Source organism: Pristiophorus japonicus, chromosome 25, assembly GCF_044704955.1.
Source record: "Pristiophorus japonicus isolate sPriJap1 chromosome 25, sPriJap1.hap1, whole genome shotgun sequence".
Taxonomy (NCBI): Eukaryota; Metazoa; Chordata; class Chondrichthyes; family Pristiophoridae; genus Pristiophorus; species Pristiophorus japonicus.
In genome coordinates this window covers 12,965,284-12,971,948 of record NC_092001.1, presented here as the reverse complement: position 1 = coordinate 12,971,948, position 6,665 = coordinate 12,965,284, and the positions used below count along the sequence as shown (strand labels likewise).

At 46.9% G+C, this 6,665-nt stretch overlaps 1 non-coding gene across 1 annotated transcript; it reads left to right on the top strand.

Moving 5' to 3' along the window:
- The first annotated feature begins 610 nt into the window (after window positions 1–610).
- On the top strand, window positions 611–683 carry trnak-cuu (transfer RNA lysine (anticodon CUU)). The gene has a single exon. It is a non-coding gene; the product is annotated as a tRNA-Lys (tRNA).
- The last annotated feature ends 5,982 nt before the right edge of the window (window positions 684–6,665 follow it).

The window sequence follows — 6,665 nt, the reverse complement described above, 5'->3', positions numbered from 1 at the left end:
TTCTCTCAGACAAAGTTATCCATTTATTGAAGTGTAATTAAGAGCAATAAAGAAGTAAGGGAGCCCTTTTGCCAGGAGAATAAATAGCAAATAAAAACAGCAAATGCCGGAAATCTCAGCAGGTCAGGCAGCATTTGCCGGGAGACGAAACTCGCCTCCGATTGTTCATCCACAGAAAGTTTAAACATAATGTTTCTGCCCCGGATTGAACCAGGGACCTTTTGCGTGTAAAGCAAACGTGATAAACACGACACAAGTTTCAACAGCAAGTTTCAACATCTGGGCCGGAGACAACAGGCGCCTGGCTGCAATAAGTGATAAAAACCTACGTTGGACAGAAGCCCGGCTAGCTCAGTCGGTACAGTATGAGACTCTTAATCTCACGTCCGTGGGTCCGAGCCCCACGTTGGATGATAACATTTCTTTTAATTTAATGCAGCTTTCATGGAAAAACATCATCAATTAACCCACAATCTTCTTTTGCACAATTCAAGAAATGCAAACCGAAGGAACTCCATAATTTAAGTCTGTGAGATACTCAATCATGATTTCAATAATCATTAATCCACCCACAACATTTGACATACGTCAAGAATCCCATATTTGCCAAGCCCGGCTAGCTCAGTCGGTAGAGCATGAGACTCTTAATCTCAGGGTCGTGGGTTCAAGCCCCACGTTGGGCGAATAAGTTTTGTTAAACTTTTATGTTGCTTTCACGCGAAAACATAATTAATTAACTGATCAATTGGAGAGGCTGGGTCCGTATCCTTTGGAACAGAGTATTTGTCCTCCAGGATCGATAGTTTCCTTGCTTAATCACAATAACCAGACCCTATATCTCCCTCTGGATGTTCGCGGGTCTCTCGTACATTCCCAGTCGTGTGATCGCCCATTTTCTGTTCTCCAATTCAATCCATCTGGCCTCGTTCCAAAATCTGTCTATCTCCACCTTAAGTATATTCAATGGCCCAGCCTCCACAGCTCTCTGGGGCAGAGAGCTCCAAAGATTCACCACCCTCTGAGAGAAGAAATTCCTCCTCATCTCCGTTGTAAATGGGCGACCCTTAAACGTTCAGGGAATAAGGGGTTATGGGGAGCAGCAATGATCGTATTGAATGGTGGAGCAGGCTCGAGGGACCATGTGGCCTACTCCTGCTCCGACTTCTTATGTTCTTATGACACCTTTTTCTGAAACTGTGCCCCCAAGTTCTAGATTCCCCGACAAGGAGAAACATAGAAACATCAAAAATGGGTGCAGTAGTAGGCCATTCGGCACTTCGAGCCTGCACCGCCATTCACTATGATCATAGCTGATCATTCCCTCAGTACCCCTTCCTGCTTTCTATCCATACATCTTGATCCTTTTAGTAATAAGGGACATATCTAACTCCTTTTTGAATGTGTGGGTTAATTCCCGTGAAAGTAACATAAAAGTTGAAGGAAAATAATTCACGCAAGGTGGGGCTCGAACGCATGACCTTAAAATTAAAAATCTCATGCTCTACAGACTGAGCTAGCCAGGATTGCCCACATTTCTTTTGTCAATGGTGACGCCCAAGATGTTGATGTGTATTATTCAAAGGAATATAAGAAATCGGAGCAGGAGTCGGCCATACGGCCCCTCGAGCCTGCTCCACCATTTAATAAGATCATGGCTGATCCGATCATGGACTCAGCTCCACTTCCCCGCCTGCTGCCCTTAACCCCTTATTGTTTAAGAAACTGTCTATTTCTGTCCTAAATATATTGAATTTCCCAGCTTCCACTGCTCTCTGGGACAGTGAATTCCACAGATTTACAACCCTCTGAGAGAAGAAATTCCTCCTCATCTCAGTTTTCAATGGGCGGTCCCTTATTCTAAGATCATGCCCCTAGTTCTAGTCTCCCCCATCGGTGGAAACATCCTCTCTGCATCCACTGTTATTGAAAATAAATTCACAAAGACTCTGGTAAGGTAAGAGAGACAAATGTATTGCTAACAGAGCTCTGGGAGAAGAGTTGAGATACAGCGATCTCCCCGAGTGCCTTGTGCCGCGGGGTTATAAGCAGTTTACAGGGGGCGGAATACAATCATTTAAATTCATCTACATACAACCAATCGATCCATATGGCAACGCAATTCATTTACATTCAACATTTTAGTCCTAGTGAAACCTGACAGCATGGTGCGAGTTTGGGGGCCCTTCCTCTTTATTTTCTTTTGTGGTTAGTTATTCTGTTGCAAAGCTTTCGATGAAACAGTGGCCTGCACCTGGCCAGGAGTCACTTGTTGCTGCAGAGTTCATATCAGGGACAGCAGATAGGCTTCTTGGTATAAGTTCATTTCGTGGTGGCTTACCCCATCATGCTTTGCTATGTCTGAAAATCCACTCCAACACCGTCATTCTATTCTCGTAAAACCAGCTCCTGAAGTATCGGCCCGCTGTGTAGGTTAAAGCTCTGGTTATATTCCTAAAATTACTTTAACGACAAAGTTTCTGTCGTGTAGCAGTTATCACATTCGCCTCACACGTGAAAGTTCTTGTTGAAGCCCAGGCGGTAACATTATTTTGGAGGCTATTTTTGCTGAAAATAAATTGAACAAAAGTCGCCCAAGGTTCCTTGTCGCATGAGCAGTGAATATTTTAAACCAGTCTCCTAAACACAGAGTGTATAAAGTCAGATAGGGGAGAAAACTTCATCAAAGATTCAAGATCCTTAAATGATTAACAAAAGTATATAAGAAATAGGAACAGGAGTCGGCCATTTGGCCTCTCGATCCTGCTCTGCCATTCAATAAGATCATGGCTGATCTGACCATGGACTCTGAGTTAAGGGACTCGGGGGCCTGTTCTCTCTCTCCTGAGAAGGTTCACGTTCTACAGTCCAGCCTCTAAAAGGCACCACTCATTATACAGTACTTGCCGGGTTTGAGTCCTGAGGATGAGTCATCCGCCGAGAGCCACAGCTCGAGGTCATAAATGCTTGGCTCACGGAGATGGCCTTCTGCAGTGTAACTGAGATATCCGCTGACAGTATCTTGTGAAGGAGGCCTTCGTGGCCGATTCCGATGACAAAGATGTTCCGCTGTGCTTCGGTGAGGTGATCACCAAAATCCCACACTGCCGCCAGCCTCCTGAGGTCTGCAGCATATTTCGTGATCTCCTGGCCTTCGGGCCGTCGGTGTGTATAAAACCGGTGTCTGACTGTGAGGATGCTCTCTTTGGGCTTGAGTTGTTCTTGGATCAGTGTTACAAGCTCCTCGTACATCTTGGTCATTGTCTTCGCTAGTGCCAGCAAGTCCTTGACGAGGCCATAGACGGTGGGCCCACAACTGGTTTGCAGGATAGCTCTGCACCTATCAGCCAGTGTGGCCGGGTTGTCACCTGCCAGATCGTTTGCTGTGAAGAAGTGGTCGAGTCTCTCAACAAAGGCTTCCCAATCATCACCATCGGCGTCCTGCTGCAACGTACCAAGGTTAGTCATTCTCTTCTGAAGGTTCGTAATCTCGTCACCATTTGTTATACCTTCAGATGCTCTGATACTGACTCCACGAGACAATGCGTGGTGATTGAACGATAGTGACCTTAATACTTTATTGATAACCACAGAGTGAGGATCACACCTGGTGGCCTGCCTTTTATACGAGGCATGGCACACCTGTACAGGTAAGCTACAAGTCTCCCACTGCAGTGCCCCCTGGTGCACAACTTCTAACAGTTCAAGCAATAACCATGTCGGACACATGAGAGGTTTCACTGTGGAATCGTTTCTCTCACTCAAAGTAAGACACACTACCATGGGCACCACGCTGTCTAGGTAGTAGCCATTGACATTCAGGTTCATATATAAATATATATAAATAGATCGACATGTATCGTAACTGTTCCATGGTGGTCAAGGGTTAAGAACAGCACACTAACCTGGTTTCAATCCTCGATCAATTCATCGCATAAAAATAATTGAGGTCTGGGAGACGATTGATAATTGCTGTAGTCACCATGAATACGAATACTTTCTGTGATAGACCGAGCTTACAGACTATCTGGCTTCTCCTGCCCTTTGCCAGGCACGTGTTCGGGGTTTAATTTTGTAAACTGGGTGAGTTCGCTGATCGCGAGTAGATGGTATGAGCCTCTGTGGCCCCACTGTGAGGAAGTGAACACGGTGGCTGGGTGATTCGTGACATTTCTGTAAAGGGCAGCAGAGGAGAAGGATTGGGAACTTTCAGTGTGGGACCGAAGTTGTTTAAGGTGAGCCAACACATTCCTGATCAGCACAGAGGGAGCTCACTCGTCATTGTACTTTTGGATAATGTTCTTCCAGAATTAATATTTCCTTTGCTGTGTCGAAATAACCAAACCCTTGCTCCAAGGCCTGTCTCACTGTTTCCCCGGTCTCAGGCAGAGATACGCCTGTTGCCCTCATTTATTTCATGTGACAGGACACAAAAGTTCAAAATCAACCTGCAGGTGGCCACACACTGCACTGAATCGTCAGGGTGGCCGAGCGGTCTGAGGTGCTTTGTCCTGGTCACTGTCGACTCTGGAGATGTGGGTTCAAGTCCCATTTAGTCATTAAGCGGATCCCATTTGTTTTGTCACCACAAACTCCTTAAAAGTACGATTCAGCAGTCCACCTGCTCGCTGAACATTTCCGTCTGACCTGGTGCTGAAGTTTGTTCGTTCTTTTGCAGACCATCAATCATATATTTTGTTCTGAGCATGTGAGGAACTTTTATCCCGATCTCATTGGGTTTAATTTTGGTAATCTGGTGCTGAAAGTGTCGATGTTTCAGCAGTGTAACGGTTAACATGTTTGCATCACACGCGAAAGTACCTCGGGGGGAAATAATTTCTGGAGCTTTCTCATGCATGTTCAGAGGAGAGTTTGTTCTTCTGTGAAAAGTCAAGAGATCATAAGAACGTAGAGTTAGGAACAGGAGTCAGGTATTCGGCCCATTTTGAAGTTTCCAAGATCTTTCCGCCCGGTTTCGGACCGGGGACCTTTCGTGTGTGATGCAAATGTGATAACTACTACACTACGGAAACACTGAGATCGAATCTATCTTAGGATAAAACCACAGCTTTAACCTACACAGCTAGCCGAGAATTGAGGAACTTGTTTTAAGAGAATAGAATAAGGGTGCTATATTCAGGAAGGCTGTAAGTGCCTTTTCCACGCCTCGGAAACATTTTCCACGCCTCGGGAACCTACTATCAGCAAGGGCAGACATCGATGACAAGGTCCAACACCGCCTCCAGTGTGACAGCACCGCCTTCGATCACCTGTAGAGGAGAGTGTTTGAAGACAAGGACCTCATATCTGGCACCAGACATATGGTCTGGAGGGCGGTGGTGATACCTGCCCCGCGATATGGCTCCGAGACATGGACTATATACAGCAGACATCTCAAATCACTGGAGAAATACCACCAGGGCTGTCTCCGCAAGATCCTGCAAATCCCCTGGGAGGACAGATGCACCAACATCAGTGTTCTTGCTCATGCCAACATCCCAAGCATTGAAGCACTGACCACACTCAACAAGCTCCGCTGGGCGCGAACATTGTCCACATGCCCAACATGAGACTCCCTAAGCAAACGCTTTACTCAGAACTCCGACACGGATAGCGAGCCACAGGTGGACAGAGGAAACGTTTCGGCACACCCTCAAAGCCTCACTGATAAAATGCAACATCCCCACCGGCACCTGGGAGTCCTTGTTCCTTGGGTTGAGTTGCCTGTGCTGCGTGATCCGTGCCGGATGGATCATCCTCAGCCACGTGGTATGTCACAGCATGTTTGCACATTCACTGGAGGTACCCAATCTTTGTGCAGCCTTTGCACACATAGTGCTTGAATCGACATTGATGGGCCTGAGGATTACACCCGCAGCACCAGCACGGTGCTAATAGATTCACATTCAGCCCCGATGGCGGACTCTGAGGCATCACAGGTCTTGCAGCCACAGACGTATAGGCCCTGCCATAGGCAGTTCGGACTGCTAGCGACATCATTTTATGCACAGTACTTGCCGGTGAGCTTCGATGTTGAGAATTTATCTGTTTGGTTTTATCGTCCGTGGCCATGCATGCCTGGGTGATCGCGATGGCCCTGCTCAGGTCTCGGGATTCAGCAGCCAGCAGCTTTCGAAGAATGACCTCGTGGCTGATGCTCAGCACGTAAATGTCCCACAGCATTTGCCCCAACGCAGCTCCAAAATAGCAAGGTCCACGAGGTGTCTCAGGTCGGTGACATAATCCGCCAAGTCTTGGTCCCCGGAGCAATGGTGCGTGTAAAAAAGATATCTGGCCATGAGGATACTCTCCTTCGGCTTGAGGTAGTCCCAAACCAGTGTGCACAGCTCTGAACATTCCTTCCCGTTTGTTTTGTCGGTGTGAGCAGATTCTTGATGAGGCTGTATATTTTAGGCCCACAGACAGTGAGGAGAACCGTCCTGTGCTTGGTCACGTTAGTGTCTCCTTCCAGCTCGTTGGCCACAAAGTACTGGTCGAGCTGCTCGACGAAAGCTTCCCAATCATCGCCGTCAATGGATCTCTGTAATATTCCAACAGCAGCCATGGTTCTGTTCAGGTTCGAATTCTGTTACTCGTCACCAATTGTTGTGCACAAAAGAACTCCCTCAGGCTGAGTATTGTGAGCTAAACTTAGTGTGACCTTGGTC